The sequence below is a fragment of the Neoarius graeffei genome, chromosome 20, assembly GCF_027579695.1.
Source record: "Neoarius graeffei isolate fNeoGra1 chromosome 20, fNeoGra1.pri, whole genome shotgun sequence".
NCBI lineage: Eukaryota > Metazoa > Chordata > Actinopteri > Siluriformes > Ariidae > Neoarius > Neoarius graeffei.
Genome location: NC_083588.1, coordinates 13,326,698 through 13,351,239, shown reverse-complemented (window position 1 = coordinate 13,351,239; position 24,542 = coordinate 13,326,698). Strand labels below are relative to the sequence as shown.

General features: G+C 42.3%; 1 pseudogene; it reads left to right on the top strand.

The window, feature by feature from the left end:
• Positions 1–5,998: 5,998 nt before the first annotated feature.
• LOC132869020 (glypican-6-like) lies at positions 5,999–23,645 on the top strand (annotated as a pseudogene).
• Positions 23,646–24,542: the final 897 nt, after the last annotated feature.

Here is a 24,542-nt window from a genome sequence, read left to right as displayed (position 1 = left end):
TGTTGCGTTGCTGTGATGTTTCTCTCCCTCCGGATTAAATGGACAGTGACTCGAAAATCACTAAAATACATGAATACTAAATGAACAGTTTGCTCTGATGGCGCAGTTCACATTGTGCGCAGCTTTCCGATTTAAACTGTTTTTTTCTCATCCTTATACTTCCTGTTTCATGGACTGTAACGGATTTGCTTATTTAGTAATTTTAATACAGAATTTACTTTGAAATTATAATCAGACACTCCAACGTCCCCCCTAAAAAAAAAAAAATCGGCCGTGAAAAAGGCGGCATCCGCCAAAAGGTGCACTGTTTGCATCCCTGCATAGAACGCAAAGATATTGTTATTATCTACAATGTATCTATTTGCTGGGGACATTCGTGAACATCAAAGCTGCCACTTCGGGTCATTTTGAAAGTGAGTGCAATGTAGACCATAGAAAACTGTGTCACAACATGCCTGTCATGTCAACTTTTTTTTTGGTTTGTTTTATTGACGAGGTTGTCCCCGAGGATTTTTTTTCAGCAGAGATAAAAACCAGAGGGGGGGATGATCCCCAGCATCATCACACCCAGTGTATATATATATATAGATATCTCATCTCATCTCATTATCTCTAGCCGCTTTATCCTTCTACAGGGTCGCAGGCAAGCTGGAGCCTATCCCAGCTGACTACGGGCGAAAGGCGGGGTACACCCTGGACAAGTCGCCAGGTCATCACAGGGCTGACACATAGACAACCATTCACACCTACGGTCAATTTAGAGTTACCAGTTAACCTAACCTGCATGTCTTTGGACTGTGGGGGAAACTGGAGCACCCGGAGGAAACCCACGCGGACACGGGGAGAACATGCAAACTCCACACAGAAAGGCCCTCGCCGGCCACGGGGCTCGAACCTGGACCTTCTTGCTGTGAGGTGACAGCGCTAACCACTACACCACCGCGCCCCCCACTTCGCCTCAGTCCATCTGAAAAGAGCTCGGGCCCAGAGAAGGTGGTGGTGTTTCTGGATATTGTTTATATTTGGTTTTAACTTGCATTTGTGGATGCAGTTAACTGTTTTAACTGTTTTCTGAAGTCTTCCTGAGCCCATACAGTGATTTCCACTACAGACACGTGTCTGTTTTTCATGCAGTGTTGCCTGAAGGCCTGAAGATCACAAACATCCAATGTCAGTTTTCAGCCTTATCTCTTGCATACAGAGATTTCTCCAGATTCTCTGAATCTTTAAATGATATTTTGTACCATAGATTGTGATCCCCAAATTCTTTGCAATTTTACATTGAGGAATGTTATTCTTAAACTGCTGCACTGTTTGCCCCTGCAATCTTTCACATCTTTACTTCTGAGATACTCCGCCTCTCTGGGATGCTCTTTTAATACCCAATCATGTAAATAACCTGTTGCCAATTAACCAAATTAGGTGTGGGGTGTGTTTTTTAGCATGACAACTTTTCCAGTCTTGTTGCCCCGTCCCAACTTTTTTGATACATATTGCTGACATCAAATTCAAAATGAGCAAATATTTTTCAAAAACAATAAAATTTCTCAGTTTCAACATTTGATATGTTGTCTTTGTACTATTTTTGATGAAATGTAGTGTTTCCATGATTTGCAAATCTTCACATTCTGTTTTTATTTATGTTTTACACACTGTCCCAACTTTTTTGGAATTGGGGTTGTCCAACCTCAAATCAGAAAAAGTTGGGGCATGTGGAAAATGCAAATAAAAAAAGAAAACAGTGATTTCTAACTTTACTTTGGCTTGTATTTCATTGCAGACAGCGTTTCACGTTTTGTCTGGTCAACTTCATTTAATTTGTGAAGATGCTTCTATTCTTACGTTTTAGGCCTGCGACACATTCCAATAAAAGTTGGGACAGGGACAATTAGGGCTTGTAATGAGATAAAAACAATTAAATAATGATTTGATTTGAAACAGTTGATGTCAGCAGGTGATTGTAATCATGATTTAGTACAAAAGCGGTCTTTGGGGGCAAAGATGGGCCAAGACTCTCCAGTTTGTCAACAGATGCATGAGAAAATTATTGAAATGTTTAGAAACAATGTTCTTCAAATAAAGATAGGAAAATATTTGGATATTTCACCCTCTAGGGTGCATAATGTTGTTAAACGATTAAATGAATCTGGAGGAAATTCAGTGCGTAAAGGGCAAGAGCCCAAGCCTAAACTGAACACCTGTGAGCTCCAATCCCTCAGCTGATACCACATCAAGAACCATCATTCATCTACAGCTGGTCAAACCACATGGGCTCAGGATTACTTTGGCAAACCTTTATCAAGCACTACAATACGGAGTTACACCCACAAATACCAGTTAAAACTTTACTGTGCAGCAAGGGAGTGTTATGTTAACTGTGTCCAAAAGCGCCGTTGACTTGGGCTCAGAGGCATCTGGGATGGAGCATGGAGCAGTGGAAACATGATCAGATGAATCAGTCTTCATTCCAGGCCTTTTTTGGAAAAATGAAGACCGTGTGCTCTGGACCAAAGACAAAAAGGACTGTCCAGAATGTTACCAGCAACAAGTCCAAAAGCCAGGGTCTATCATGGTATGGGGTTGTGTCAGTGCCCTTGGTAAAAGTAACTTACACTTCTGTGATGGCAGAATTAATGCAGAAAAGTTGAGATTTTTAAGCAACATATGATGCCTTCAAGATGATATATTTTCCAGGGATATTTCAACCAGACGATTCAAAACTACATTCTGTACAGGTTACAAAGGCATGGCTGTGGAAGAAGAGGGTGCCTGTTCCTTTTGTCCCCAGTAGACAATGTGTGGTGAATTTTGAAATGAAAAATAAATGTGACAGTCACGACCCTGTACCGTTGCACACTTTAAGACCTGTTTGCAGGAAGAATAGGACAAAATAACACGCTTCATCACTTGGTGTCTTCAGTCCCTAAACATGTTTTAAGTGTTGTGAGAAGGAATGGCAACATTATAAAATGGTAGATGCTTTACCGTCCCAGGGTTTCTGTGAAATGTGCTACAAGAATCAAAACTGAAATGTGTTTATTTTGAAAGAAGAATACAATTCATGAAGTAAAACATCAAATAACGATCTGTTGTATTGTTTTGAGTGCAATACAGATTAAAGATTATGAACAAATCATTGTTTTCAGGTTTCATTTCAATTTCAACTTACCATCCTAACATTTTATGATTTGGGCTGTAAAAATAAAATAGAATAGAATTGAATTGAATTGAATTGAATTGAATTGAAACAAAACATGGAGTGAATGGGTGTGGTTTATTGTTTGGATAAATCACGATTTTGAAATTGTTTGGTCCTTTTACAAGCACTGATCTAAAAGAACCTGGAGCCTGGAATGCAAGGTATAGACGATTATAAATATTTTAAACATTTTCATATGCAAAATATACTTGAACAGAGTGCACTGGGAATCTCAGGCTGTGCACATGACAGAGAAACAAGAGTGGATGAAGACATGAATGAATATATGCAGTGGTCGAAATACTTTTTTCCAGTGTTCTGCAATATTGCAGAATGTCAAAATTTTGTTCTGCAATTTGAAAATATTTTCTGCAAATACACAAGCCTCCATACTACACCCTTCTCAACCTAATAATGCCTATATTTACATCATATCTAGCTTTACAACTCATAGCATTACTGTAATTCTTTATTCTCTCACTCTATTTTTAATTTCAGTCTTCACAGATCCTTCTCTGCAGCAAAGTTATCATTCCATGATACCTCCACAGGTCTTTCATCCCCCTCGCCCTGACACTATGGGCTACTACAATTTGAAGTATACCAACTAATTCATAAATGTACTAGTTATCACACCCACACATTATCCTTCCACACAACATACTAATAAAGGTATCACCACAATAAAAAATAGAACACAACTGTTCTTCAAGAAACAAAACATTCATTTTCATGTTACACGTCATGTTACATTTTGTCAAGATTAAGTTTCTACCTTGAACAATAGATTGTTACCCAAAATGTACTTCATTCACAGTGTTTGCATCTGCAACCTCATCTCATCTCATTATCTCTAGCCGCTTTATCCTTCTACAGGGTCGCAGGCAAGCTGGAGCCTATCCCAGCTGACTACAGGCGAAAGGCAGGGTACACCCTGGACAAGTCGCCAGGTCATCACAGGGCTGACACATAGACACAGACAACCATTCACACTCACACCTACGGTCAATTTAGAGTCACCAGTTAACCTAACCTGCATGTCTTTGGGGGAAACCGGAGCACCCGGAGGAAACTCACACGGACAGAACATGCAAACTCCACACAGAAAGGCCCTCGCCGGCCCCGGGGCTCGAACCCAGGACCTTCTTGCTGTGAGACGACAGCGCTAACCACTACACCACCGTGCCACCTCATCTGCAACCTGTAGTTTTAAATTGAAATCAAGGTTTCAATTCTACACTCTGTTACATCTTACGATGATGCAAAGAACTGATGCCATTATGGAATAAAACCCAACTGGCAAATGGAAAGACGTTTGGGTTCACGGTGTTTGCCTGGCTTCTAAAGTGCAAGGTCATGAACTGAACTGAGAACTACTGCAGGGGCTTCACTGCTCTAAACTAACAACAAAGAACTGGGTACAAACTAATCATGGCAGAACTGAGAGCTACAGAACTACTGAGAGCTACAGAACTGAACCTATGAGCTTTGTCTTACAGGGCAACTGTTTTACTTTGTGCTAGTCTGCACCACAGGCAAGACAGCACTAGTAAAAACAATAGAACATGTACACAAAACATGTATTAGTGTAGCTTGGTATGAGAAAACAAAATATTCAAAAGTATCTATGAATAAAGTTAAAGTACTGTTGCTGTCTTCAAAAGGGATATAATATCAGTATAATTTTGCATGATTCAACAATACAATATATACAAACCTATACAATTTACCAATATATATATGTATGCAACTATAACAGCGACCGTCTTCATTTTTGTCCCCCGCGCGGACGCGCGACCTGTCGCTGTTGTTGTTGGAGTCACGCTGGCTGCCGGTTTTGCTGAGCCTGATTTTTTCATTCTGCAAAATTGCAGGTTGTTTAATTTTTCTTCTGCAATCTTGAAAATCATTCTGCAAAATGCAGACTGCAGACGGGTATTTCGAACACTGATATGAAATATTAATAACAGTATTAACTCTGTGTGTGTGTGTGTGTGTGTGTGTGTGTGTGTGAGAGAGAGAGAGAGAGAGAGAGAGAGTCTGTATCATCATAAAACACGACATTAAACATCTGTATGTTCACCGTTCACTGAGGAGCTTTAAACTGAAAACTTTGAACATGATAATTTAATCCAAAGTTCTGTCCAAATTGATTGTGCGATTCTCAAATATAAGAGAATGTTTATTCTGGGTTTTTTATATTAATAACACCTATTTAATATCAAATGAATAAATTAAGGAACTCAAAGGGCATCATGAATAACTGATCTGACACAAGTATTAAACAAAAACCTGACAAATCTATACATATAGTACATTTTTACTTCATCTGATGTCCAGGATTTCCATATTATAAGGCAATTCCTCTTCAACATTTGCACAATGATGGGGTTTTTGTGTGCTGAATGGGGGGACACCACACACACACACACACACACACACATAAAGCAGGCTTTAGGTCCAGATGCAATGCAATTCAGATTTTCTTTTAATTAAACATCTGACTCCATCTGTTTCTCCTCCCCGTCCCACCATCTCTCTCTCTCTCTCTTTGTCCCATTGTTCTGTATAGAGAGGGAGGGATGCTGGAGAATTGATCTCTGACGCGCTCAGACAAAGAGCGGCAGCAGCAGGAGCTCGCCATCAACAAGCCCCGAAAACACCAACTGATGAAGGGCCCGTTATTGTCCGGTGCAGTGCGCGTGCGGTGCGGTGAGAGGTGTGGAAGTGTTTTGTGGAAGTGAGGGCGATTTACACCGTGTTTACCGTCCAGACTGATGAGCAAAGAGAAAAGTTTTCAGTAGCCCGCTGTGTGAGTGTGGATGGTGGATGGGAATGAGGATGAGGATGGGAATGAGGATGGGGATGAGGAAGACAGTGGTGGTCCTGGGGCACCTGGAGCTCGTGCGTGTTGTACTTGTGTGCGCGCTGTTCGGCTCCGTTAGCGCGCGGAGTTGCTCCGAATCACGGCGCGCGTACGGAGAGCAGGGCTACAGCGCGAGCGCTCCCCTCAACGCCATGTCCGGTAAGACACACACACATACAGACACATACACACACACACTCTCTCTCTCTCTCTCTCTCCACATACTTTTACATGCATCTGGACCTAAAGTCTGCTTTATGTATGTGTGCTGGGCCGTAACCAGGATTTTTCAAATACCGAGGTCAAACATTGCGATACATCTTATTTGCCAAAAAAAAATGTCCTAATATGGTGACTTTTTATACATTTTGGAAACGAGTCAAAATCACAAGCCCAACAAGATGAACATGTAGGTGAACATGTTTATTTTAACAATTTCAAAACTGCACGATCACAAAAGTATTTTGTGAGTGAGTGTTTGAGTGAGTGATGGAGTGTGAGTGAGTTAGTGTGAGTGAGAGAGTGAGTGAGAGAGTGTGAGTGAGTTAGTGTGAGTGAGAACGAGTGAGTGAGAATGAGTGGGTGCGAGTGAGTGAGTTAGTGCGAGTGAGTGAGAATGAGTGGGTGAGTGAGAATGAGTGGGTGCGAGTGAGTGAGTTAGTGCGAGTGAGTGAGAATGAGTGGGTGAGTGAGAATGAGTGGGTGCGAGTGAGTGAGAATGAGTGAGTGAGACAGTGTGAGTTAGTGTGAGTGAGTTAGTGTGAGTGAGTTAGTGTGAGTGAGTGTGAATGAGTGAGTGAGAGTGACAACGCAATGTAGCCGAGCCTGAATGGACTTCAATTGCTTTTTAAAAAATATCTGCCCTTTTCAATAGCAAAATACTAGACGGTTATTGGACAAAACCGACTAAAACGCCACATTCGGAGACTGAGCCTCACTGGAGATGGGAGTCAATAAGAGGGGCGGGACAAGACTTCCCGAGAGGAGGCTCATCTCCAGCTGGTGATTGGAGGAGGAGCTGTGAACGCGGCTGGGCTCTTCATGATTGACAGAAAGCAGTCAGAGGCGGTGCATCATGTTGTAAATAAAATGTGAACATAAGTTTGCTACCCGTTTTCATTTCCGTTCGAAAATACAACCAATGATCAAAACAATAGTGTCTTGTGTTCACGTTAGCCTATAGTCTGGTAAGTTAGCAAAATTGCTCAAGTCTCGTCAGTATCCAATAACTTCATAAACAACAGGTCACGACTGTCCAGCCTTTTCTGATCTGAAACGCACCAAATCACATCGAGATGAGAGAGAATAAAAGAGTTTGTGCCGCCTGGAAAACGAAAATCCTATCTAGCTAAGTGGCTTCGACTGTTGTTGCTTGAAATGCTAATTAAAATTGCACTGTTAATGATCATAAGCATTCCGGACTGGCAAAATTAACTCACCTTCTTCCCTCTTTCTTTTTCTCTCACTTGTTGACTTTCCAGAAGTGAGTTTGGTTTGTTTTAGTGTAGTAGACTTCTTCATCTTATGTCAATTTTCAGATTCCACGACTAATTGACAAACTGACTGGCTGCGGAGTCGGACCTTAATGAGAACACTTCTCAGCTCTTGACATCCCGTGGTGCTTAGCTGACTATCGCGAGGCTGCCTAATATGAAATTTTTCCAATGTCGGATATTTCATCTTCGTTTAAAAATGATTATGTGGACTTTATTTTTAGACAAACAAATGAGAACAGGGGGATGCAAGCTGAATTTAGAATTTTCCACCGATCAAAGTCAGAACGATTTTCATCATATATTAATTACACATCTCTGAGCGAAAAAAAAAATACCGTGGGAAAAAAATGCCGAGGACATGACCTCGGTGTCCTCAATGGTAGTTACGGCCCTGTGTGTGTGTGTGTGGTGTCCCCCCATTCAGCACACAAAAACCCCATCATTGTGCAAATGTTGAAGAGGAATTGCCTTATAATATGGAAATCCTGGACATCAGATGAAGTAAAAATGTACTATATGTATAGATTTGTCAGGTTTTTGTTTAATACTTGTGTCAGATCAGTTACTCATGATGCCCTTTGAGTTCCTTAATTTACTCATTTAATATTAAATAGGTGTTATAATATTAAGATAAAAAACCCAGAATAAACATTCTCCTATACTTGAGAATTGCACAATCAATTTGGACAGAACTTTGGATGAAATTATCATGTTTAAAGTTTTCAGTTTAAAGCTCCTCAATGAACGGTGAACATACAGATGTTTAATGTCGTGTTTTATGATGATACAGACTCTCTCTCTCTCTCTCTCTCTCTCTCTCTCTCTATATATATATATATATATATATATATATATATATATATATATAGAGAGAGAGAGAGAGAGAGAGAGATTCCACCACTCTTTCAACATACATTTATATCAATAAAAGTAGACACACAAAAGAGACTCATACTCATACACTTAGCCTATTTTGTAATCAGTCTCCTCTGGTGTCTCGCCTATTCAAACAATGCCCAAGACCACTTTTCTACCAAACAGCATCTTTTTCTTCTAAATTTCATGAACGAAGCTATAATTTCCATTTTACAAACTTGACAAAGCCAATCAGATATTAAACCTGGGTGATGAATGAATGCCTTTATTGTCATTGCACAAAGCACAATGAAATTGGATAAGTGTCCTTATTAGTGCAAGAAACAAGGAAGGAAAGAGAAGCTTTTCGAGAATAGTCACGAAAGATAAAAAAAAAATGTAAGTGGATTGGACCCTACCTACATGATAGCTCAGTTTCCTGTTATTGGAAGAGCGGTAATACTGAGAACCCAAAATAAATACACTTTCTTGCAGTTTCACTGAAATTAAGTTTTATGCTTCAGAAATGACCAAAAATGACTGTCATGTATTGATTTTTTATGGATTGATGTTTTGAAATTGCCCTTTTTAAACAGCAGCTCAGATTTTAATATTGTTCAGAAGTTTAAAAGTCAGACATTGTGGACTTTTGTGTGTGTGTCTGTTTTTTTCCCCCAGCCTTATTTCATTTGATATATTTTATTCTGAAGTGGAAGGGTCTTGTCCATTTTGTGAAACAGTGGTGCGTATTGCATGTGTTAATTAAAAAAAAATCAAGCAAGCATAAGTCATGTGACTGTATGTCTGAAGCATTACAACAACATTTAATAGTAAATAATGTGAGTTCAATAGTTAAAATAACTATTACTCTATCACGTTTCAAGTCAAAGTTGGACATCTGGACATGTGTATGTGCTTCCTGGAAGGTCCATGAAATCATGAGCAGATCAATATTGGTGTGTTTGGATTAATTTACATTTGCTTGACTGGGGGACTCGACAAAGAGTGTAAACTGTGTGTGTGTGTGTGTGTGTGTGTGTGTGTGTGTGTGTGGACAGCCAACTCTCTGGAGTGTATTTATCAGAAACAGTTGCATAGAAATTTTTGCCCAGAGATTTTAGGGATGCGTGCGTGCGTGTGTGTGTGTGTGTGTGTGTGTGTGTGTGTGTGTGTGTGTGTGTAAGGTCCCGTGGGTCAGGGCAGCAGATGGTGAAGAGAAGGATGATGAGAGTCATTAATGGCAGTGGAGGAAAGAACAAAAGGGGGAACTGAAGGTGTGAAGAGAATTTGGGATGAGACTGGAGGATTTACATGTGTGTGTGTGTGTGTGTGTGTGTGTGTGTGTGTGTGAGAGAGAGAGAGAGCAGATCAATACTGAGCCTGTATGTTGATCAAGCTTCTGCTGTTTCTCCCAAACACACATATACCGTCGAAATACAATAACTTTGTCATGTGCACAAAGCTACTGCAGACAATAAAGGATAAAAAACAAACAAACAAACAAACAAACAAACAAACAAACAAACAAACAAACAAACGCAATAATAGTAATGTTAAAAATTATGCAGGGTATTGGCCAGCATTGAAATGAAAATAACTATATCCTGTTAAGACATAAATAACAGTGGTGGCTAAAAAAATATAGTAAAGGTACTTTTGGTACTTTCAGTGTCACATTTATATGAGATGAGGTATTGTGCGACTTGTGTTCTGTGCAAATTACGTTATCATGAAATCGGTATCTTCAGGTACGTCCTGTAAAGTGTATACAACTGTCTTTTTAATGGTCAAAAGTTGGATGCGCACAATAGTACAGAATACATGTAGACGCTGTTGCATTACAATTTCCTTTCAGTAAGTCAGGAAGTTAGGAGCCGAACCCAAATCTGTTCCAGCATTACAGTTATGGAGCAAAGCGAGCTCCAGAAAGACATGGTCTGCCAAGGTTGGAGTGGAGGGGCTTGAGTGGCCTGCATTCAAAAATCTAGTGGAAAGCCTTCCCAGAAGAATGGCAGTTATTACAACAGCAAAGTAGAGCTAAATCTGTACTGGGATGTTCTAAAAGCACAGGTGTGATTGTCATGTGTCCACAAACATTTGGCCATATCGTGCATACTGTATGTAAAAACAAGTGACGCAAACATACATCCGTTATCTGTAGCCACTTTTCCTGCTCTACAGGGTAGCAAGCAAGCTGGAGCCTATCCCAGCCGACTGTGGGCGAGAGGCGAGGTACACCCTGGACAAGTCGCCAGGTTATCACAGGGCTGATACAGAGACAAACAACCATTCACACCTACGGTCAATTTAGAGCCACCAATTAGCCTAACCTGCATACCTTTGGACTGTGGGGGAAACGGGAGCACCCGGAGGAAACGCACGCAGACACAGGGAGAACATGCAAACTCCACACAGAAATACCCTCACTGGCCGCTGGGCTCGAACCCAGGACCTTCTTGCTGTGAGGCGACAGCGCTAACCACTACACCACCGTGCCGCCCATGACGTAAACAATTCAGCTGAATTGAGTAACAGGAACCTAAGCTAACTGATGAACAATAATATGACACTTTACTTCAGCGCTGGAACAAAGACATAGTAGTCATTGGTTCCTGATGGCATGTCTCAGCAACAGTGTAACGGAGTCATACCAAAGTTAGTACGTGAGTGACGGAGCAGGAAGTTAGCCTAAATTCACCTCTAACAGCTTGGTAAGACCAACCCAAACAAAACGTGTTTCTCAAATTTTTGATATGTGCAATACTTTGTCCATAATGTGGAAACAAATTTAACAGCAAAGTCATCAAACAGGAACTGAAGCCATTTCTCAGCAACATCTTTGCATACTGACACCAAACTTGGGAGGACGACTGAAAACGGGAAGTGAGGCGATATCTCAGCAACGGCTTGATGCTTTGCCGCCAAATTTAGTACCTCATCAAGGGAGCAAGTGTTGATGGTCTCAGTGGCTTCTGGATTTCTTCCATCACTAAGAAGTGGCGCCAGAAAGTGTTTGGACCCCCATAATTGCTGTTTGCAGCTATATTTCCATGTTATTGAATTGTGTTAATGTTTTTATTTTTAGTCTAAAATAATATAAAATAATAAAAATAAAGATAACGCTGAACATTTAACTGGGAAGGTACACGTGTCCTATTCTCGATGAGTTTGTCCAGTGATTCTGTCGTCCAACCTGAAGTAGTGGTTATGGTGTAACTAGTTATGAGGTAGTTACATGAAAGTTTACCATCACTGTAGTCACCCTTCCAAATTTGAAATCCTGCAACCTCGATGCCCGCAAGGAATGGAATCACTGGTGGAAGGGTGAATACAGGCTGAAAGCCAGGTGGTCCAAATGCTCCGGCGATTCCTGTGGCCAACACAGGCACATACCCCCATCCTCCTGGGAACCAACATTGGAGGTGCAGCTCCCCGTTGACCCTGGTTGTCCTGCTCTCTTGCTTGCCACCTGGATCCCCGTCGGGGAGCGAAGCAGTGCGGATGAGGACTGCGCACCCTCATCACCACTGTCAACAACAAATCCTTGTGCTGGCTGTGTCCTTCCAGACACGTTGCCTCCAACACATCCTCGGAGTGACTTGGGAGGACAGGATCCCCCACACGCAGATCCTCAGTAAGGCTAACTGCAAAAGCGCGGAGTCCACGATCCTCCGTCGTGTCTTCCGATGGACTGGACACGTCATCCGAATGGCCCCCAACCGAATGCCCTGGATGGTCCTCTACAGAGAACTCACAGAAGGGACCTGCTCCTGTGGAAGACCCAAGAAGCGTTGGAAGGACTTCTTGAAGCAGTCCCTGCAGTCCTGCAACGTTCCTCCTGCCGACCTTGAGATCCTCACAGAGGACCGCATGAATTGGAGGCGGATTGTGTTCCAGGGAGTCCACCACTTCGAGGAAGAACGAACCGGGTTGAGGGAGGAGAAACGGGCCTGACGACACCTTGGGCAATTCCTTCCTTCTGCTCCCACGCCTGGTCCCTTCGCCTGTTGTCGTTGTCCCAGGATCTCCCAGTCCAGGATAGGGCTTCTCTCTCATGAGTGGGCACATGAGAGACAGCGACAACCCCAACAGCAACAACAGCAAGACCTGGGAAGGCAAAGAAGACAACGAAGAGGAGGACCTCGTCATTGTCGAATTTTCGACGGACAGCCAAAAGCAAGTAACTGTAGTCACTTGTTGCCTTTGTTTAGAAAACCTGCATACTTTTGAACACCGAATTTCCCTTTTGGTGTAGTTCCTCTTCAAATGTGATGGCCAGAACGTTACCATCGAGTTCAAATTCAAGTTACATAATGTAAATTAAATCATATTGTTCTTATCTCCATTAACATTCACAATTCTATGACAATATTTTGCTTTTATTGTTCAGGTTGATATATTTTATTCTGATTGCCTGCTTCATGATACTCTGTATTTGTTCTGATTGACCATTGTCTGATATATTTTACTCTTCCTGGCTGGTGTATAATGTATTTTGCTCATATTAGCTGGTGTGAAATATCATTTGGTTTTATGTTCCTACTGGCTGGTGTGTCGCATATTTTACTTTGATTGGACATGGTGTAATATATGTTGCTCTAATTGGCAGGTGAACACCTGCGCTTCTGTCCTCGTGATTACACGTGCTGTACAAGTGTGATGGAAGAAACGCTGGTACGGCAGAGTGAAGCTGACTTCCTGTCTTCTGTTGAGGAAACCAGTCAGTTCCTGCTGACAAGCTTCACTCACACACACCGGCGTTTTGATGGTATGGAAGAGCAGACATTCAATAAAAGTTATTTTTAATTAGTTTACTTACTTATTTTACTGTAGTCGATGGCCTGCTTATTAGGTACACTTACCTTGTACATACACTTACTGTAGGTATGCTGTATACTAGTACATGCATGGACGAATAATTGTAGCCCATCTGCCCATACTTGTCAATCACCCCCACATTGTTTTCTTCCTCATACCGTCATCGGACCATAATCTGCATTGCATAATGAAACTGTCACCCCTTTTCTCTACGAAGCTGAAGTGATCACGTATGTAGGGCCAGGGGTGCACTTCATTACTGGAAGAAATTGCGTTTTCTGCAGGGTCGTCCACCACAGGTTCCTCGGTCTCCTCCATGTCCGCAGGGGCGCTTTATCAACATCCGTGGCCCAGGGGCTAGGCCCCTCATAGGCTACCTGTCAACCCTACCCTTACCGTTGGCCAGGAAAACACTTTTATTTTATTTGCAATACGTGTCAAGCATTTACAGTGTAAGCGCGTAATTAGCCTAGAAGCCTATGATAGGTTACGTTTGGCTCAGCGTAGCTGCGCAAGGCCCACGCTCATATTGCTCAACACATCCAACCACAGAGGGAGAGAAGAACGCGCGCATTATCATTACAGAGCTGGTTCTGATTATTACCACGGACGGGACAGTGATACTGCGTAACTTTCACGCAGGGGCATGGCCAGAGATAACCACACAAGCGCGCGTGCGCTAATGTAGACCTATGTGTTGTAAACATAAAACACACACACCTACAGACAAGTCCTTTTAAAAAATAAAATACATAAAAATAGCTCGGCGGCATGAAAACAAACATTCACTGCAAGACAAGGTGCCCTAGAATCGCCATCAGTTTTTAATATCTATATGGACTTTGTTGTCAGGATTGCACAGCATGAGATATCAAAACTGTACCCAGATACAGGCTTCAAGTTCAGATATTGCATTCCAAATGAGGTATCCACAAGAGAAATGCGTACAAAAGCACGAGCATCAGGAGAGGGTTGCATAACAGAGATTCTATACGCAGATGATCAGGCCATACTCGCTGGATCCATCGAGGAGCTTCAGAATATTCTTCAGTTGTATGATAAGACCTACACCCGCTTTGGTTTACAAATATCATATGTCAAAACAGAAACAATGGCTTTTAACATCAATGAGGATATCAAATGTAAACCAAGTATCATTTCCCTTGGCGGCACTAATATTAAAAACGTCCGCACCTTTAAATATCTTGGTTATAATGTCAGCAACTGTGATGAATCCTCACACTTCCTGCATGCTAGGATAAGTGCTGCATTCATGAAATGGAATGAACTGAAACACGTTCTAACCGACCACCGAATACTACTAAAAAGCCGTATAAAGTTCCTAGTGGCATGCGTTCGATCTCGCCTCCTGTACAGCACACAGGCATGGCAACTATCATCCAGTGAAATTCACAAAATTGAGGTAGTGTGGCACGGCTTCCTAAGGAAAATGATTAAAGGTGGATATAAACGAAAGAATGCCCCTGACCAAAAGAACACTACAAATGAAGATATAGACTGGAGCTACAAGATGTCCAATGCTGACCTCCGGAAACTGACAGGAACCCAGGATATAAAACTATCCTGCTATGTACAACAACTAAAATATATTGCTCACGTTTGCCGGATGGGCAATAACCAAGTGCAAAAGCAGCTCCTGTTTGACAAAAATGGTTACAAATGGACGAAATGGGAAAATCTGCTGGGCATAGACACCCAACAGATAAGACGTATGATGATGGACAAATCAAACTTTGAGCAACTGCTGCAACTGCTACAGCAGAAGCACCCCTAGAGAGTTTAACTTTTGACAGGGGAACATGATGATGAAGGTACTTGGCTCGGCGGCCACATGAAACGTAAACACCATGGACAGCGGCCAAACTCCTAACTCTACAGACCGAAATACACGAAACCAAGTCCTACTAGGGTCTATTTTACCGATCTGTGTTCAAGCATCATGCAAGTCTTCCTTCTCCTTGAAGAAGACCGTGCATTCAACTGCCTTTTTGACATGACTGCATAGAAATACCACTTGCAACAATATTTCACGCACTCCATCAAGAATAAAGTTAAACATGATGAACACGGGCATACTGTTTTGAGCATACGATTTTTTAAAAAGAAACTAGCTACATCAAAGTCCTTCAATAAACCCATCCTTTAGCGCAAATGAGCTTAACCTAGTTCAAAGCATGACGCTAGCAGTAGCTGCATAAGGCAAAATCATGTGGGCCTTTCGTCAACAACAAGCCACGGCAGGCAAACATTAATAATCAAGTGTCCTTACCTTAAAACGTTGTCTTGACCACAGAACTTCTCAAGTATTTCACTTAAATCCACACGGGTTAACAACACACCCAACACAGCTAGCGAGAAATGTGGATCTGCGCTAGCTTTGTATTGCTATTCCCCTCAGTATGCTTACTCTGTCTGCTGCCCGAACTGTGACAATTATAGGCTACAATCTTTTCATCAATTTCTTCAGTAGATGCCGTTTTAGACATTTTATTATCCCCATCGAAATATGCTATTATACTAACAGGATTGTAACTCAAATCACACGACACACTGTGAGAAATAGGGGTACAGCAGGAGTCCATTTCTATCCCCCAAGGTACAATTTACACTAATGTACCCTCCAGGGCTCATTATTGGACCTCAAGGTAACTTAAGTGTACCTTTTTAAGGTCAAAAAGGTACATATATGTTCCCAAGCAGTATATAAAAGGTACAAGTAAGTACCTTAGAGGGTACTGTCCCAGTGGCAAGTCATTGTACCCCTAAAGGTACAATAATGTACTTTATTTTCTAAGAGTGCACGTATTCAAATCACAACTGATTTATTTTACTGTTGGACAGATCATAGCATATCTAGCCTAGCTGCACAGAGCCTAGCTGCTGGTTGGCTGATAACTGATAAGTAGCTGATATTCTGAACAGATTGGTGATCCTTACCTTAAAAAAGTCTGTGACTTTAGGCAACGATTCTATCATTACCTGCATCTCTCTTTTTTTTTCCTTTTATGCGCCCCGCTAACATGTGAACGCTTCATCTTTCAAAGCCTCTAAATTTGTGTCTCAGTAGTCTGCAGTCTTTGGCGCGCTTTCGTGCGTGACGTTACATTTTGTTACGTTTTATTCTGGTCCAGTTGTGGGTGTTCGTTTCGCGAACCACATCCACCATGTCTCTTACAGCAGGCTACTGTGCGCTCATTTATTTCTAACCTTATTTCTATCCGTACATTAATGTAGGCCCACGATTCCGACAGTTTATTATTTTATTAATATTACAAGGCCCCTGATTGGCTGTGGCCCAGGGGCGTGAGCCCCCCCCCCCTTAAAGCGCCGGTGCATGTCCGCCATCATCTGTGTGAGACTCGCGCGTGCGACAACTGTCCTTCCCGTGATTCATTTCCAGAACGCATTTCCCCTTCTCCGTTTTAGCTATTTTTTATTTATTTATTTTTTACTCAGTAACGGTTGTGATGTAAAATGTACCGAAGTACACTACTTAAAAGAAAACATACTTAAGTAAAAGTAAAAGTACACTCTTTAAAAATTACTTGAAAAAGTATAAGTACACAAAAAAGCTACTCAAGTACAGTAACACGAATAATGTAATTCGTTACTTTCCACCTCTGCAACTGAGGCAATACTATACAGGTATGTGTAGACTGATATGACTGTATTTTGCCAAAACAGCTTCATATTGCCTTGTCATTGATTCTACAAGTCTCTGAGACGAGACTGGAAGGATCAACACTGTTCACCCAAAGATATTCCTTCATTTGGTGTTTTGATGATTGTAGCCACAAGACATGGTGCTCAATTGTGTTGAAATCTGCTGACGTTGAAGGCCATTTTACATGATTTTACATTATTTTCATTTTCATCAAACCATTCGGTGACCACTGTTACCCTTTCGATGGGAGGTGGAGTCATCCTGGAATAGAGCACTCCCATCAGGATACAAATATTCCATTTTAGGAAGGTTATAAGTCAGAAGACCTTTGTATTGATTTTCCATGATGCTTCCCTCTAAGGGGACAAATGGATCCAAACCGAGGCCGCAAATATCAGTGCGCACCACAGCAGAACAGAACCACGCTGTTTCCATTTATTTCTCCCGAGTAAATATCTTTGTCTCGGTAGGTATATCGCATGTGAATATATCTTACATGTATACATACAAATACACATACACACTGCCTCCTATTTTGTTGATGGACAGACCTTACAAAAACTAAAAAAAATCCAAGAATGGTGCTTTTCAAGCTGTCTTTGAGTTCTACAGAAATTCCCCAGGATCCCACAAGGGGGCATTATTACATTAGTTATCGTAAACCAAAGCAATTCTAATGATAAGACAAAAGTAAAGTATGAATTACAAAGTGTTTTCCAATCTTCAGTCACATTCAGGCCAGCTGCCACACTATTTACCAATACTCTGTTGGAAGCAAAATGTGGAAATAAACACACATCAACTCGATATGAGCAAATTTATTTGTAAAATTGTTCACAGGAGTGTTTACGCAATACATTTGGAACACATTGGAGACTCATTAACATGAACCTTGGTTGACCAGCTTCAAATAATATAATTAGCGTGAATTGCTGCAAATTTATGGATGGACTACTGTACTGAATAGATTTTAAAAAACACAATGTTTGGCATGAGCATACTGTTAATATGAATCCTGGGATGAGGTTAGAACAGTTTTATAATCAGAGCATGTTCTGAGGAAATGCAAGTCTCTACCATATCCAGTAAGTTTATCCACTTCAACGGAAAAGTGTGTCACAGACACAGCAGTTCGACGTAAGTATGCAAAAAGCATACAGTATTCAGTAGACAGCAAGAAAAAGGTTGATCATAAGCGCAGATAGCTCTGAGATGACATAGGAACAGCAGTATAGAGCAATCAAGATCTATCAGGCAAATCCAGAAAGTAGACACTGTAATGGTGAGTGTTTTGTGTGTGTGTGGAGATGGTGGGGTGTATATATCAGAAGCTGTGTCAGATTGGTGGAGCGGGTGTTCACTCTTCTGAACCCTCACTATCACTTCAGTGTGGATTATCTGGAGTGTGTAAGCAAACACACACAACATCTGCAGCCATTCGGAGAACTGCAACGCAAACTCAGCACACAGATAACACGCACCACACATCACAAACATGTCGGGAGTGCGTATAGAACAGTGCTCTCAATGAATTTAATGACAGTGCCTTGCATCGGTCTTCATTACCTTGATCTGTTCCACATTTTGTCGTGTTACATCCTGCAACGGAAATGGACTTAACGTTACATTTGTTGAAAGGGGGTTGAATGAGTGGAATATGTACAATTTATATAAATTGTGTTTGCAGTCAGTATTTACCGCCTGAATTAGAACAAACATAAGCTGGATAAATAATTGAATAATTGACAAAAGCAAGGATAAATCACATTTCGAGTTCGGACGCTCAGCAAAGATGTGGAAAAGAACTCTTTGAAATCACTGTCTCCACAGTGAAACATGGTGCTGGTAGCATCATGTTGTGGAGACCTTAGAATTGAAATGATCGGATCTGACAGAGAAAAAAAAAAGGGTAAAACAATGTCTGGATCCAGATGTACAAACTTAATAGAGATATATGCTAGAAGACTTGCAGCTTTAACTGCAGCCAAACCAAGCATTTATTCCAAGCAAAGGGTGAATATTTATGTACTCACATTGCTGTCTCTATTTGTAGTTGTCTCGTGCTTTAATTGCTGCGAGGGCCTTGGTGCAAGGCCTCTCTACAGGCAGAGATATTGTTAACAAAGCCATTAAGGTAAGTGTTGACTGTTTAAATATTCACACATTTAGTAGCTGAACGAGTAACCTTGAGTCCATCATACTCGCTGCCAGCTGTCAAGAAATGGATTTGATATAAATTTGAGAGAAATACCTGACTTGAAGCTTCAATGTCTTGCGAGTTAACTCCCTATACATTTTAATCTCTCTTTTTAGTTGTAATAAATTTTCCCATCATCTCACCCATCCAGACCCTTTAGTGGGGGGGGTCTGGTTGTTTTCCGCAGAGTAGTCGTTTTCTTGAACTCTGACCCAGGTTCTCTGAGTTCTCCCCTTTTTTCCCCAGTTCCGCAGTAACTCATCTCTTCATGTCATCTATTCATTACGACATGTTCTGCACTCACAAAATACATTAGTTTTATAATATAGGTAATGCAAGTATGTTATCAATCGCTGTGGCCAGTTGATGTGAGGGTGGGTGACACGTTCAGATGTTTTGTTTTATTTTCAGAGAGTGACTTTTCCTAACTGTCTCAATCTCCCTGTTTCTCTCTTCTGTTTGTCTGTAGTTCAGTGTAAGTGCAGAATGTGGTCAGGCTTTGATGCGCCAGTTGTACTGTCCTCTATGTAGTGGGAGTCCTTCGCTCCGGTCCTGCCACCCACTATGCCTCAACATCATGAAGGGCTGTCTGGCCAATCTTACAGAGCTTAATTCAGAGTGGAACCGCTTCATTGGTGAGCTACAAGAAGGGTCAGTGCTTTGCTAAGTGGCTGATGGTTAAGGAAACTTTTTGAAGGGATGTGAATATATTTGAGCCATGACATTGTTAGGAACTACTCCAGAGGAGTAACATACAAAAGACTGGACAAGGACAAGCATAGGTTGGATAAATAATTAAATAAGTAATTGACAATAAATCACATTTCAAGTTTGGCAATACGGATGCAAGTAGGGAGTCAAACTCTAAAGAGGACTGGTCCCTCATTGTAACCCTAGCTAGGCAATAGGCTGAGGGCTATAGAAATGGAGATTTGGTGCTGCCCAATGTCCCTTGAAGACTTAAGGCCAATTTATGCTGACAACCCAGTCCTCGCAGACGGCATCGCAGATGGTGTCTGCGTAGCCCCCCCACCTTCGCAGACGCTCTGCGCGCACCTCCCAAAAATCGTGACCACCACAGAAGCCTCGCAGACAGCGTCGCAGACAAGAGGGCTCTGATTGGTCCACTCTACATCCGCTGTACACGCACTTCCGCTTCCCTACTTTCCCGGTTTGGTTTGTTTTCACGACTGCCATTTTTTAAAACACGAGCGAAGATGGAGCAGCATGAAGAGCGGTTGATCGAGGAAGTGAGGAAGTACGTACATCTATACGACTCCAGTTCTAGTCATTATAAGTAACCAGAGGATAAACACTCCACTAACCACACCCACCAACTACTCCTAGCGATTTCGCGACTTCGCGCGCCCTTGCGTTGTGGCGGTGAATAATATCACGCACGCCTATTACTTCCCGCTCAACGATAAATTACAACTGTCTGCGAAAAGCTATCTACGAAAGCCTTGTCGCAAGAGCATGCAGAGGCCCTTAGATAGGAGACTGCCTGGAAAGACCAGGTCCTGGCATGGGAGGGACTTTGACTTTTTTTTTTTCCCCAGTTGTATCTCGATCTTTGTCACAAACTTCATGATGTTCACCAGAAATTTAAATGTGTGAGACGAGTCTTAAGGCCAATTTATGCTGACAACCCAGTCCTCGCAGACGGCGCCACTAAGCACACCCACCAACTACTCAGTCTGCGTAGCCCCCCCTACCTTCGCAGACGCTCTGCGCGCACCTCCCAAAAATTGTGACCACCGCAGAAGCCTCGCAGACAGCGTCGCAGACAAGAGGGCTCTGATTGGTCCACTCTACATCCGCTGTACACGCACTTCCGCGTACGCCTATTACTCCTCGCTCAATGATAAATTACAACTGTCTGCGAAAAGCCATCTGCGAAAGCCTTGTCGCAAGAGCATGCAGAGGCCTTTAGGGGCAGTGTTTTTGCTTAAGGACTATTGTACCTAATGCATGGCTAAAGGTGGGTAGAGGGCCATGGTTTAGGTGCAGGATAATTGTAAGCACACAGAACTAATAATAGCGACAGGACTTTTTTCTGGGAAGCTTTATTCTTTCCTTTGTAATAATGGTTAAATGACGCACTCGTCTGTGCCAGACTCTCTCCTCTCTCTGGCTGAGAGACTCAGTGGACCGTTTAATGTGGAGCTGGCTGCTGATTCTGTCGCTGTGAAAATCTCTGAAGCCATCATGCACATGCAGGAGAACAGCATCAGCATCTCGACCAAGGTAAGACACACACACTCTCTTGTCAGTCATCACAGTATGTACATTGCATGTGAGTGCAGGTGTTTCAGGGTTATGGGAATCCTCATCCAGCCCCCAGTAGAACCAAGCACTCACCGAGAGAACGAGAGAGTGTAAGACTGACAGAGATTGAGAGAGCAGGAAGACATTCAGTCCAGAGGAAAAGCCAACAACTGCTGCAGGAACCAATATGGACCGACTGGTAGGACAAAGAGTTAGAGTTGAGGTTCTTGTGTTTCTGTATTCAGCTGTTTCTCATTATTCAAATTGTGCTGAGGTGTTCCTTTGTGTTTGTGTTCAGATTTTCATTTGTAAACGCCTTTGTTCAGGTGTCATCATGTCATAATTATTCAGGTTTAAATATTAATGTGTTCAGATTGTAGTGTGCTAATTCAGTTCAGGTATTACTTTGCGAATTACAGTACTGTGCAAAAGTCAGAAAACACCGTTTTGTTTTCAATCAAATGGCCATTCAGGACTTATTGTTAATTATTATCCATTTTTCCGTGGAATAAAAACGTATTCTATTCCCTTCTAGTGAGTTTACTGATGACATACAATATTATCATATCGCTTATCCTCCATGTATTACGCCACTCTCCCCAATGGAGAATGAGCGTGCAATATCGTTATAATATTGCACGTTGTCAAGGCAACACGGCGTCACACATCGGAGCTCATGCCAAGATCCAGTGACAAAACTTTTCTGCTGCGCATGCGCACAATCATTTCTTTGTCGGCCAGCAAAGAGAGACGACGAGGCTAATCCAGTGCTAGGGTTCATTCTCATTCTCTCTAGCCGCTTTATCCTTCTACAGGGTCGCAGGCAAGCTGGAGCCTATCCCAGCTGACTACGGGCGAAAGGTGGGGTACACCCTGGACAAGTCGCCAGGTCATCACAGGGCTGACACATAGACACAGACAACCATTCACACTCACATTCACACCTACGGTCAATTTAGAGTCACCAGTTAACCTAACCTGCATGTCTTTGGACTGTGGGGGAAACCGGAGCACCCGGAGGAAACCCACGCGGACACGGGGGGAGAACATGCAAACTCCGCACAGAAAGGCCCTCGCCGGCCCTGGGGCTCGAACCCAGGACCTTCTTGCTGTGAGGTGACAGCGCTAACCACTACACCACCGTGCCGCCCTTCAGTGCTAGGTTTAAGCACTAAATAAATAAACTTAAAACTGAAACTAAAGACGTGCTGAACACCCGGAAGGCTACCAAAACTTCATTATATATTCTTCACGCATATTTACAAGAGAAAAACATACCAACGGACATCGAAAAACTGGAAAAGAGACACGTTGGAGATGTAAAACTTCCACGCTAGTGACAGTTTGTAAAAACATGTCCGTGAAGTTTGCTTCATTAAAAGCGAAAAATTTTGAGAGAACAGGTGGCTGTGTTGCGTGTAGTTGCCGATGCTGATTTTAAAAGCAACTCAGTAAATTACAAGGTCAAGGTTTTTTTATTTGCCATTTGTGCATAAACCAACAGTTCAGACACATTGGAATTTTTGTGCAGGGCTCTCTCAGTCAACAGATTAGAAAATAAAAACACTATAATAAAAATATTGAAACGCTATACAATATGTTGGGGGGGGGGGTTATATGCTCAAAATTTTAAATACAAGTATTAAACAGAAGGAGAGGGCAAATGTTAAATAACATTAATAAAATAAAAGGCTAGTCCTGAATGCTGTTCCTGGATTATCAAAAGAGGGGAAAGTTATATGGAAATATTGCACATTTTGGGAGGGGAATGAAAGTTATGTGGGGATATTGCACGGTTAAAATATTGCACATTTATCAAAGGGTATATGACACACAATCCTGTTTCACAGATAATAGTACATCACATATTGCATATGACAAGCGAAGTGAGGTAGTAATGGTTATTGTTACGCTTATTCAATAATTTTGTTTTGCCATCAGTCTGACTGTAGCAGGGAAGAAGCTGTTGAAGAACCGTGTTCTATGAGTGGTGATGCTGTCCGATCTGCTGTCTCAGGTTGTACGTGCAGTGTTTGTGTCTGAGTAGAGAGTGAGCTGGGTGGAGTGAGTCTCTGATGATTCCCTCTGCTCTTTTCCGACAGCGCTGCACATACATAGAGTCCATGGAAGGAAGTTTTGTCCCTATGATCCTCTCCGCAGTCTTTATGACTCTTTGCAGAGCCTTCCTCTCTGCCTGTGTGGTGTTACCGTACCAGACGGTGATGCCTGCGGTGAGGAGGCTCTCTATCAGTCCTCTGTAGGCCAGGGTGAGAGGGCGATGGTTCAGACCAGCTTTCCTGAGCAGCCTGATGAAATAAAGCCTTTGCTGGGCTTTTTTCACTGTGGCTGTGGTGTTGAGTCCAGCTCAGGTCAGATGTACGGTAACCTGCAGTCCCAGGAATCTGTAGCTGTCGGCCCTCTCCACCTCAGTCCCTTTGAGGATGAGAGGTTGTAGAGGGGGAGGATTCTTCCTGAAGTCCAGTATTATTTCTTTGGTCTTGTCTGTGTTGAGGATGAGGTCGTTCTCCTCTCTGTAGACAAGAATGTTGTTTACCAGGGTCCTGTACCCTGACTCGTCTCCCCACTGGATGAGCCCCAGGATGGTGGTGTCATAAGCATATTTGATGATGGTGTTATCTTGGGTGGAGACACAGTCATGGGTGTACAGGGTGAAGAGTTTGGGACTAAGGCAGCAGCCCTGTGGGGATCCTGTGCTGATTGTGAGCTCAGCAGACACCTGTCCTCCCATTCTCACCACCTGTGAGAATGGGAGGACAGGTGTCTGCACAGGGAATTACAGGAAAATTATCATAACATTTGGCTTGATTGTGCTAGCATTGTCCTGCACTAGCATTGGCCTTCGCTAACACTACACCGGCTAGAAGGTAACTGGACTGCCGCGCGAACAGATACCAAGATGTACAAACTCCTCACTAAACACACTATTCTGTATTGTGTGTGAATGTCTATTTCGAACTTCTCGATCATACAGATGTGCAATCCGTGAGTAAAACCTTGAAATCTAAGTGTGTCGTTGTGTTGTAACACACACTGACGATGTACTGTTCCATTTATGACTTGGAGTGGAGTGGAAATTGTGGTGTACAATTGAACGTGGTCGCATTGTATCTGATCTGACCTGGCTCACCACACCGATC